General features: G+C 40.4%; 1 long non-coding RNA gene across 1 annotated transcript; it reads left to right on the forward strand.

Moving 5' to 3' along the window:
* The first annotated feature begins 1,756 nt into the window (after positions 1–1,756).
* Positions 1,757–11,512, forward strand: LOC118309899. Its single transcript, XR_004793641.2, has 5 exons — positions 1,757–2,044; positions 3,016–3,066; positions 4,956–5,063; positions 10,302–10,387; positions 10,580–11,512. It is a non-coding gene; the product is annotated as an uncharacterized LOC118309899 (long non-coding RNA).
* The last annotated feature ends 1,112 nt before the right edge of the window (positions 11,513–12,624 follow it).

Genomic DNA, 12,624 nt, shown 5'->3' on the forward strand with positions numbered 1-12,624 from the left:
TCATGGGAGATTGCCCAGGCAGTGGGGCCAGGCGGGCTTTTCATGAGGTGAGGAGTAGACCACCTGGGCCAGTGGGGTGAACGAAGGCAGCGGGATAGAGAGAGAGAGAGAGTGTGTGTGTGTGTGTGTGTGTGTGTGTGTGTGTGTGTGTGTGTGTGCGTGCATGCGTGCGTGCGTGCGTGTGTATTAATTATGTAAGCGAGAGAATGAGGTGATGAATGAGGAGATCTTGCAGTATGCAGGAATACAGCCAGCGAAAAAAGGAAATTATGTTTTTCCTCTTATTTATGCAGAGGACAGCAACAAAGTAATCGTGAATTTAAATGACTTTTTACACTTTGGATGTGCAGCATGTTTTTGAGCATATATCTCGGGAGGTAAACACAAAGAGGAATTCGACCACAGCACTAAGTTCTGAAGAAATTCCTTGAACAGTAAACCATTTGATGTCAAGTCCAAAGGGGCCTCACGGTTCAGAGATCACGGAGGTTTATAATGTTGTCAAGTGTGCAGGAGGTGCGCCTCCCCTCATTTCTCCAGAATCCACGGAAGTAAAAAGAGATTTGGCGCCACACGCTCGCACATGCACACTGTGAATGCTTCATTAAACTGCATCTATCTCCCAAATGTGCCTCCATAAACCCAGAAGGGAGGCATACAGACAGAGATGAAGACCAGTGCGTTTCTGCGGCAGCCGAGCTTATCTCCGAGATAAGATGGAGACCCTTCAGGGAGATGAGAACAGAGAATGAAAGATGGAAGGAGGGAGATGCAGAGAAGACAGTCGGTTCAACAGAAAGGGATGTGACAGATGTTGGAAGAGAGAGAGAGAGAGAGAGAAGGAGGCACAGACAGCCCAAAAAATAAGAGGGAGGAAAAGACAGAGAGTGGATGTAAGACTTTGGACATTGTTGGCTTCAGGTCTCTCTCTCTCTCTCTCTCTCTCTCTTCCTTCAGTTGGTGGGTATAAATGGGCAGATTAGGACTGTGGGGTTCAAATGTAAATCAGCTGCTGGGAAGATCAAACAGTTTTAGCTGATTTTGCCCTTCGGTCCACACACTTTCTCCCTATCAGAATAGACAATGTTACAGTTTTACTTCAGGAAACCCTTGGAGAATAAGAAGTAGAGAGTTCTCCAGAGCTCCGCGAGCTCATGGGGCATCTGCTTAACTTTCTCCCACTCATCCACAGCAAAAACCGTGACCTCACATTGAAAAGAATATAATGCGTATAGAATAAAATACATCACACTTGTCTACACGGAGTGTCTTGCAGAACAGTGAATTGTATATTCCAAACAAAATGACCAATTTTTTTACATGTATCCTCTTGATTCTGCATTGATTTACGCACCCATTAATTGATAACCTCTTAAAGCTACAAATAGGCTACATTAATTACACATTCTTTTTACCTGCTATCGCTTTTGTTAACATCCCTAACAGAAAATGTTTATGCTCGTGCTGACAATATTAACCTGTAAAAAATGTAACGCAATTAACCCAGAGTTGTTGACGGCTGACCTGTGTGACGACGTGTGCCGCAAAACCATTCGCCATGATGATGAATGATGGATACGGACAAGGAAGGAGTTTAATGCCTCGGGCACACTACGTCGTGCTGTCTTCTAATCACGAGGTACTGCAGGATATTCTTATGTTGACAGGTCAGAAACAGGAAGTAGTTTGAGCGGACGCTCTCTGTGTTGTGCGGACGGAGAGAAATAACCTGACGCGTTAATATGTGGTTCCGCATTAAAGCAGCTCGAGGTTACGCTCATGATCTGTTGCAGCGAAAATGCACAACATGACAGAAAAAAGCCCTGCGTATAGTCTGCACGAGGATTTTTTTCATCACGGAAAAGGCAGAGAATAATTGAAGAGTGTTGTTGTGCTGTTGTGCTACAGTTCCTCCCCACAGGTTTCCAGGGTTGACGCACTCACTGCCTGTCACATCGCCTGTCACAGCTCACCCAGGACACAGGCTCCCCGACTTGTCCAGATATTTAGCTGCTAGATGTCTGGACACGTCAGCGAGGCCTCGGTGAGTCAACTTGGCCTTGATGGTTTCATTGGAAATCTGTAATTCACAGGAGAGAAGCTGTGCTCAAAGTTTAAAAGATGCTCTTTAACAATAGTTTTTGAATTGAAATACTTCCTTGTCCTCATTATTACAAACTTCAGTCTTAAAAAGATAAATACGAAGCAATTAATCGCGATTAATCACAGCAAATTGTGCGAGTAATTAGTAAAAAAAATTATAATCAATTGACAGCAATAGTTTATGCTTTATTTATTCTTTGCAGAGGTGTTCCCTATCAATGCCTTGGAGATTGCTTATCTGACTAGATGTCTTTTTAACTAACAGCACAGAGAAATATCGAATTAGCTGTTTGCTATGAGTATCGGTCACACATCAGTCACAAAAAAAATTCGTCCAAACATCGTTCCCATCTAACATTTCCGTCAAAGATCCTTCCACATCTCCTCTCCCTTTTAAACACATAACTCGCACCGTTGTTTTAACATTCATTATGATATGTTGTCTAAATGACTTTTTGGGCGCAGTGCTTACGCCTTTCTGTGGTAGGGAAAAGCCTGTTATCATATTCACCTTTTGTGTGACACTAAAGCACTGCACTATTTGTTTTTAGTATTGAGTATATTGGGAAAATTTGAATTCTGACCTGATGATGACACGCAAAATTGAATGGAAATCCATCAAATAGGTGTCCGGGTATTTCAGTCTAGACCAAGCAACCAACTGGCAGACATGCCTAGAGGCATGCTTAGAGCCAGTATGGCTCTAGGCAAGGCTGCCAGCATTACTAATAAAAACATCTCTCTCAAGGATACATCAAGATTATGAGTTATTTGTTTGAAAATAGGCTTGTGGTCAAACCGAAATCATTTGTGTCATCATTTGACACGTTACAGGTGATGCTGGAGGCTTTAAAATAAATAAAAGAACGCATTTTCATTGTAGTTTCCTATAATTGTTTGTTATTCCAACAGTAAGTGTCTACACTAGCCCGGTGTATAAAGCACATCAGTACCACTGCCAAGGTAAGCAGCAGTTCAAATGGGTGCCATTCATATACAAAAAAAAAGTATGTTGCCAAGTATTTTGAATTACAGCATCCATTATGTGGCAGATGTTGTCTTACATCTCATTCACATACTGTATTCATGCTCTGTTGGTTTGACTGAGATCAGATGCTGTTCATTTCAGCAAATGCAATTTGTTAAAACAAAGAGGCTTAATGCCCAAGTGGATAATTGGTCAATGATTTAGTGTGGAAACTAAAACTCTCCGGTTTTGGAGACTATGGGTCTTTCAGAGATTTTTATTGTCACTGTCAAAACAGATGAAAGTGGGGAAAAAGGCGACAGATGCTTTATGGCCTGACAAACCGTAAATATTAAGTCTAAAATAAATACATGGATGTCATCACTTTAGACAATCACAGATTGGATGTGCGATTGTTCAAATCAAATTCATCCCACTGATCTGGATAAAAAAAATGAAAGATGGTAACCTTTTGTTGCTTAGAATATCGAGGAAAACGTGGTTTTATAATTTAAAACAAACTTTTGTCATTTCTTTCCTGGGATTATAACAGTGAATAAACAGATGGTAGATTATAAATGCCAGCACACAAATAAGCCATTGTTTGTTCTATTTTTCTTTTGTTACAAAGACACTTTATTACAATGGTATGGTGTTTGCATTGAGCATATGTGTGTTTGCAACTGTCTCTCTCAGTGACATGGTCCAGATTTACTCTGTAATGCTCACGAGTAGGAGTGTAACAATTCTGAAACCGAGACCGAAACCGCAATACAGACATCCAAAACCCCAACCCGCTGTAACAGCAGCAGGTTGAGTCTGTAAAACTGTCATTATTTTACTCATGTAACAAAACTCATTTCCCATTTCCCCATAAACACTAACATATATGTTGTACATCTTCAACTAATTATTCTATTGAAGGTTAGGGCAAGTTGTGTGTTTTGTAAATATGCATTAAACTTATTCAAACGGTCTTGCAACTGCATGTGTCACATGATTGAGTGATCAAACCTTCTGTTGAAGTTAGGCTTGTTTAATTAGCACAAAAAGGCATGATAATCCCTCAGGCACTCTGGGCATATTCCAGTCAGCAGTGTGTGAACATTTTTGGTCCCTCCTCCAAAAAGAAAATGCCAGGAGCCATCTCAGAAATCAAGGTCTGAACTAAGCCAATGCGAAGAATCATACGCAACTACTCGTGAGTGCAACCAGGCCCATCACCCCTGGAACCTGCAGCCATTACAGTTTTAGTTCAGAAACAGAACAGACACAAATAATGCTAATCACACTAGTGATCTCTCTGAGGTTACAGGTGTTGTATATAAAAAGAGGACCTGAAAGGCTCAGATGCACTATAGGGGGTGTCTGACAAAGCAATTAGTCAGAAAAACATGACATCGCTGTTGCCTCCAGTGAGTTATACTTTGAGTGAATCACCGGGGCTGCTCCACCAAGCACCTCAGACCTGTGAGGCTACACACTGTCAGTGTAATGAATAAAAGATGTTCCACTGATGGTTAACTCGCAGTGCCAGCAATTTTACCAGACAGACGCATTTGTTTTCCATGAGAATCAGCTAAATGCTTACTGTACACATGGGATATGGGTTAGCTGGTTACACGTGGAAAAACCACTGTAGTATATGTCTACAGTGTGTTAAAAATGTAAATATGTCTCTTTCTCTGTATATCACCATGTACTTGTAATGTATTTTTGATATTGTACTTCTTATGTAGTTTTCATGGACTGGTTAAAGTGCAATAAAAAAGTTGCATGTTTATCTAACTTGCTCCAAACACTGGGCCTCATGCAAGAACCATTCGTTCGAAAAGTTGCCACATTCACCAATTTATCTTGTATTTTGACTTTTTCTTTTTTACAGCGTCTGGAGCGGTCCAGACCTGACACACAAAAGAAAAGAAAAACAGATGTTGAATGTAATTTGAGCTGTTCCGTGTGACCAGTTGGTGCCAGTCTGTTTTCCATCAAGGTTGGTTCAATATTCATTCAGTTAAATGTCTACAAGTTTGGGATTTCTTGTTTCCTGGAGTGCTGCAGAATTCCAGTTTCCATGTCCATTATAGAGAATATCTACATCCTGAGGGCAGTAGTGGGAAATATGGATTGAGGGTGATTCGTCTAATTTGCTATTTGTGAAATTTCTGTGCTATTTGTGAGGCATATAAGACAGGATGCAGAAATACATGCTAACATCATCTCCGAGGGTGTGCATTAATTTGGAAGAGTGGGGTGATTTTACATAAGATTGTCTCTTCCCTTCTTAAGACAGGTGGTTTATCAAACAATATATATCCAGTTCTCTGTCTGATCTGTCCAAAAAAAATGAAGAAGGAAAACATCAGCCTTGACCTTTCTTGTTTTGCCAGCAACTTTGATGAATGTGCAACCTTTTGAAATAACCAAGGCTTGTTGAGAGACACACAAGACTGGTCAAAAGAAACTCATTGCTTATTTATCGTATACTGTACACTGTACATTATTCATAGCACTTTGTTATTGCAGGCATTTTCCAGATATATGAGGGACTATCGTTTTGCACAGGCTGTAGCTGTGATTTCCAACACGAGCTCGTTGATCACACGACAGACCGTTTGTCCACAGGTGACAGCGTGGTGCCGCACTGCATGGAACGATGAATGTCGCCGTCATCTATATTATGTTTGACCGTAGATGTGTTTTGTTTGATAAAGAAGGATCTGGTGCGAAGCTCTCATGCGGAATTGCGATAAATCAGAATGTGGTTGATGCACATATTGGTGCCCTAAAATGCACACAGGTACACTTTCCAGTCACAGGCTGTATTTATTTACACAACCTGAATTTTAGACATCAAATATCGAGTTTTCATCCATAAACTTTCAATTAAGTAGTAGGGAAATTTTGTGTGTGCATATTTTAATACAATATTGTCCACACTGAGTCTCCCATATTCTACAGCAGGCTTTGTCTGGTGGATCAGTGAAAAGCCACATCAACCCAAATGTCTTGCTGAAGATTCATTGCATTCACACAAAAAAATATGCCTTATGAGAATCCCCACCCCAATAGACATTTAAATAATAAATGATCCTTCCTTCCTGAAGCTCTCCCGTGGGACAAGGGCTGATGTATGGTAGCCCCGAGGGCACATATAGGATGTATTAGTTCGGCTCAAGTCTGCACAAATGGGAAGTGAGTGATGGTGGGGGAATGTTGACATCCTTTGACATCTTAGACAGACACAAAACAGGACATTGGCATTTCACCCGTCGTCAAATGCAGGCAAAGTCAATTCACTGTGAAACAAAAGAGTTTCAACAGGAAAGGGACACAGGAGAGAATAACTACCATGAAATAATTTCTTGCTAAACTTTGAGCGGCAAGTGAAATGTTTTTGTAATCACTCATCAGCTCTCCTTGGTATTGAATTCCTGTTACACTGTGCCTGCTTTGCATTGTGCAGGCCAATTAATCCAACTTGGCTGCTTCCCCTTTGAGTGCTAATGCGATTAATGGGATTGTTGCTAAAGCTAGTTGGATGTGGGTGACCATAGTCTTGCCGGGGGATAAACGCAGTGGGAGGAAGACATGTTTGCTTCAAAACCCAGTCCAAACCCAAATAAGCTGCCAGCTCACTCTTGGATAGGTATACCAACGGAAAAAAATAGGACAAAAGCATAAAGTCATTCAACGTTTTTGCAATATAAAATGGATTCTGTGTGGTCAGTTGAGCTACAAAACACAGCCCTCAGTAAACTCCATCCCACGGAGGCCATTGCCCTCAGAACTGCAAAGCAGCTCAAAGTGTTTCACAAATCCAGAGACAAAAGGCAACCAAGAGTGAGCAATTTAGTGCTAACTGCTTTGTGAAGGGCCTCGCAGCCCACACAGCCCCATTCAGGGGACTAAAACATAGGCCAGGATTACGCTTATCAAGCATCAACTGTTTGGTCACACAGACAAAGGCTTATTGCTCTGGGACAACTTTAATGGCCAGTGGCTGAGTGCAAAGAGCGCCTCTTATAACAGAAAAAAGAGGGTGAGGCGAGGGCAAGAAAGGGAGGGGACTACAGCAGCACAGTCACCACTTTCAATAATGATGAGGCCAAATGAAGGGAATGGGCAGTTAGGGTTTGTTGAGTGGTTTTATCTCTTTTTCAACATAATGAAAAGAAAGCAGCACATGAACCACAGTGTAAGCGGCAGAACAATGACATTCCCTCATCGTCCGACCGTCCACGTGAGTTTCTGAAGCTAATAACAGCTGGAGAGACTGATGGTTTGCTGAAAGCTTGGTATGCAGAGAAATATTGTCATGGAATCTCAATCTGTCCATTAGACACTGTCAAAAGGCAGAAGGAGCTGTTCCAGTTGGTTTAGCATAGATTCGTAAAATAAAGTTAAAACTTTTACGACCTTGGAAAACAGCTGAGGTGACGATGCCATGCTGTCAAGGCACGGGGTGAATGTTTAAATCTGATGAGCAGCTTTTACCACCTAACCACAATCCAAATCACTTTCTCATCTGTGCTTTGGTTATATTTAAGCCTCTGTTTGACGTTTTAGAGTAACGGTAAAAGGATTATTCCCACTAGGTGTGGTCCTAAATGTGTGGTTTTAGCCAACCTTTGTAACTGTAGTACTAGTATTGTCAATAAAAGATCTTAGAACGCGGCAAGATTGCCTAAAAAAACAAATCAAAACTCGGGTCTAAGCAAGATATGAATGATCATTCAGTAGTCTTCAAAAGAGTAAACATGTTGAATGGCAATTTTTTTTTTACCCAAATGGTTCATTGCACATGATTCTGATTCATCTTTACTTGCTCAAACTGTGCACACACTGTTGCACTTTCTGGGTAATAAGATAATTTTACTGACATTTTGTGTGTACTCACTCTGGACTTGAAGGTTGACTTCTACATTTAGGTATTTTACAAGATTAAAAAAACAGTAGAAAGATTGTTTCCACTCTGAATTCTATCCAGTAACGATGGAGCTACCACAAGTAACATCTTTCCTAGCTTAGCATAAAAACATGGGAAACGTCTGGCCATGTCCAATGTTACAAAGAAAAAAACTATCAGCACCTGTAAAGCTCATCTTGTTTCCCTAGGTCATACAATAACAACAATGAGTGTAAAATAACAATTCTAGGATTTACAAAAGGGTTAAGAATTATAGACTGTGCAATGTCTAAGTTATTTCCAAGATTCTCTTTGCTTGCTTGGAAAATGGTTGCAAGTGGGGACCAGTTTAAAGCTAACGCAAAGCAGAGTAGCAACACGCATCAAGACATAAATGCTTGAACCTTTTGTCAATATTGACATGCCACACTGTGTGGCATGTCACACTTGACATGCCACACATTAGCTCCAACAGACTTCCCACAATTCAACTGTTCAGTTCATTTTACTCAAACCATGAGCACAAAACTAACGACCGAATGTCTGTCCATTCTTTGATCTTTTATATTCCTGTAGTCTGTAAGGTACACCACCAATCAAAGAAATCAAAAGAATTCCTAGTTTTTAATGTTGTCAAGTGAAAATCCATTACATACTGTTAGGCAAGTTCTCCTTGGACATTTGCTTTTAAACAATCTTGCATTAAAGTTATATACAATTTTGTCAAATTGAAGCATTTTTTAAAATTGGACAGGTTTAATAACATTTTGTTATTAAACCTGTCAGTTTAATTTCTGAGCCATTTTTCTCCGTACCTTGCCATCCACCGTCCTATCACTTTGCCATCTGTGCTGTCTGACTGACTGATTGAAGTGGCTGATTTTCTAGGTAGCTTTAACACCAGGACAGAATAATAAAAGTGAATCCCAAGAGATGGCTCTGGCCTTTGTGACAGTGGTTTTTGGTTCCACCCACTATGAATCAACATGAGATTGGTTGATTCACCTACCACAAATAGACAACTCTAAGTAATCCTTTCATCTGTGAAACAAACTCTGCTTGAAACATAATAATGTGTTGTCTTGTTTTACTCCCTGTCTTATATTTTTTCCCTGGCTCCAGTATTTCGGTTACCTGTTTTTGCTACATGTCGTTGAAACCCTTGTTTGGTAGTTAAGTCTGTTTTCTTTAGTTATTAAATATTCCTCGACACCTTTGCACTTGGGTCCTGCTTCCTGCTTAAACGTGACACTCAGAGTTCCCCACTGATTTCAGATTTGCTGCAGCTCTTGTTGTAAACCAGAATTTTCTTTTAAAGAAGGTATGACATTGGTCATGTTATACGTTGTCATCCTTGTGTCTCTTTATTTAAAATCCGTTTCAGCTATCATGTGTCTTCGACCTCTTTTAAGCTCCTGTAGAGCGGGAAAGGAAACCGTATTCTGGTTCTATCAATTCTCTTCCATCTCATTCAAAATGACTCCACTCCATCTGTTCTTCTCTGCCAACAGTACTTTAGCTCATTTCATATAATACTTTTATCCTGGCATCAACATTATACAGAGCTCACCTACGTATTCAAAGAACCCCTGTTACACTCCCCCAAAATCTATCAGATAGTCTGTTTCTACATAAATCCATTTCAGAAACTACACTCCATATAAATCCTGCTCTTCCTTTTTTTTCCCCATCCCTGTTTTTCTTATTTCTATAATCCTCAGATCCCTATCTGTTTTTCTCTCTCTTCCTAAAGCTCCTTTCTTGCTCCCCTGTTCCCACACTCTCCCTCACCCCCTCATCATGTCCTCCTCATCTTAAAACGCCTGCCCACAGACCTACATCTACTCAAGGACAATTTGTAAACAAGAGTAAGTGATTTGGCATCCCTCGCTGTAATATGCTTCCTTCCCACTTCTCCTCCTCCCCTCTCTCTTTAATGCGGCATGTCTAATTAAAAGGCATACAAGACATTACATTACGACTCTGAGACTTCAAGCTTATCCCCTTGCAGATCTACAGTAAAAGGGTCAATAATATGACGCAGGAAAATTAAACCCACCATTAGTTGCTCCGCACCATCTGCGTTATTGGAGAGTGCACAACGCAGAGTGATGTCGTAAATTTCCGCCTGATTTTTCTGAGGAGGGCATGCATTGCTGAGTTTGCGTCCTGTCGTAGTAAAGCATAATCATTGTCAAGGAGGTGTGTCACAGTTAATCTAATTTACTGACAAGATGACAGACTAACTAACAACTCGGGGACGTTGTGTAATCACAATATCGCTGTTGGTACAATAAGATGTGCGTTTGTTTTGTTCTACAGGACTGACTTTGAAAATGACACGCAACTGACCAAAGCCTTCACTGCCACCTCGAAAACGAGGCCATTACTCTGCCTATTGATATTCCGTAAGAGTTCCCATTCTTAGGCTTCTCCTCTCTTGCATCTCAGTCCTCTGCACTGATGTGACAATCTTTACTTGCACAAAGAAGAAAAAAAAATCCAGAACATAGCACAACACAACAGTTCCACAAATATGCAGTCAAAGGGAAGGAGGTCGATCAGTCATTCACGATTTGTGTTTGTTCTCAACGTTTCAGACCTTCATGTGGAGGCTGTGGTGGCTGAATACTAAAGAGAGAGCCAGGCTGTGATGTGGAGAACGCACGCAGGTCTCAATCACCTCCCCAGAGACACCAGGTGCCTCTACGAACAAGGGAAGAAGAGGAGACTTGGACTTTATTCATTGATACCGCCCACCGAGGTAAAGAGTTTGAAATGGGTGGAATTACAGGATCAATAGTGTGATTAGCAGAGGCCTTGTAGCTATAGCATGCTGTTGGTAATCCATTGCATCAAGCTAAACCCATGGGGAAAGTGGGGCCGTGGCTCCTTCCAAGCATGCAGGCGGAGGCGTGAGGTCTAACCAGGGACAGATGCAGTAAGCCTTTAACATAGACAGCAGCATCTGTTTTGCCAAAACATAAATGGCACATGTTTTCTACATGTAATTGCTAATTTTAAACACTTAAAATAGTGTGCTTAAGTGCTTGGAAATTAAACCAGGACATAAAATGGCACGTGTGAAGCCAAGAAAAAAAGAAAGAGGGGAAACAGAAACTGATAAAAAAGATGCAGACAGATGGCAGATATTATGGGCTATTTGAATAATGAATATGCATTTGTTCTCTTAGGGGTCTTACTGTCAGATTTGTTCTACTTTTCTGTTCAAAAAGCAAATGAAAAACAATAACTCTCCAGATAAAATCAGCCATACTAAGATGTGTATACCGAGCACAACTGCACTGTCACACAACCCTAGGTGATTCACACACATCTGTGGATAGTTTGCTCAGAAATACATTATGCCCATTAGTGGATATCATGTCCAGTTTGTCCTACAAAAATAATTAAAAGCAAAGAAGCAACATGTTTTAAGGTTCAGGTCTACCTGCTGCTAATTGTTTTAATTTTTATCCTATCTATCCATAAATGTTCATATATATTGCCGGATATGTCTTCTGTATACAGAAAAATGCAGCTTGTCAGGGTGAATGTACAGTACCATTTAAAACCTTCTGTCATTGTCAATGAATTAAACTCAAATACTACAAAGTACTAATAACAACTTCTACATTGGAGAGTAAACCCGATTGTTACTGCGTCATGGCCGAAAGATATGGAAATATTTTAAGAAGCGCTTGATTATTTACACAATCACTTCACATTGCATTTCTGAAAATATCATGTTTATCATCAATGCCCGCATGTTGCGACATTCCTATTTACCATGTTTTCCTTCGAACTTAATAGGTAGAAATCGACATGTTATAGGCTACTGTTTGGTTATTTGCCCTATCCTTGCAGAGCCAGAATGATGTTGGTTCTTCTCCTCCTATGTAGATGAGGATTTTATGAAGTCAAACATTTTTTTCATTTTAAACTGTACTTGCATAAAGTCAGTAATGTCACTGCTCCATCACAGGCAGGTGGCAACAGACAAACGTTTTCAGTGCTTTTGCTGCATGCTGAATGAGATCAGGGAAAATTATGCTGCTAATGTCAGTTTGCAGGCGAAATAGCTAATTCATTACGGTTTAAAAATCTAACTTGCAACTGTCTTATTCGTTGACTTGTGTCCTACTACACCGGTTTAAGTGTGGTCATAAATCTTTAATTACACTGCTAACAAACAAAAAAAAAAACAGCACTGTTGTTTTGGGCTCGATTCACACAGCCTTCGAAGAAAAGTCGGCCATTTTGTCAGTACATCTTCCACGGCAAGGTGAGAAATACACAAAAAGCTTGATGGATTCCCAAAAACTAAATTTTGAACTCAATGTTCAGACTTGTATGTCTATTTCTAGACAGCGTTACATTACTTGGGTTAACATATGTGCTTCATTCCAGTCACTCTGCTCGGAACATGTCACTTGCCCGCCACATATAATGGCTGCTATTATATGCATTCTCTGAGCTCTGTCGGTATATGGGCACTGTATGTTCCCGGCATCAGTGCTGTCATTACAAGCAATTTCAACATTGAATTTATCCAAAGCCTTTTTTCCCACAATCAATGCATTGTGTCCCTACTTTTCCCATTCAAACAACATACTTGATACAACGTTTCAAAAAATGGGCGCAT

Source organism: Scophthalmus maximus, chromosome 6 (genome assembly GCF_022379125.1).
Source record: "Scophthalmus maximus strain ysfricsl-2021 chromosome 6, ASM2237912v1, whole genome shotgun sequence".
Classification (NCBI taxonomy): Eukaryota; Metazoa; Chordata; class Actinopteri; order Pleuronectiformes; family Scophthalmidae; genus Scophthalmus; species Scophthalmus maximus.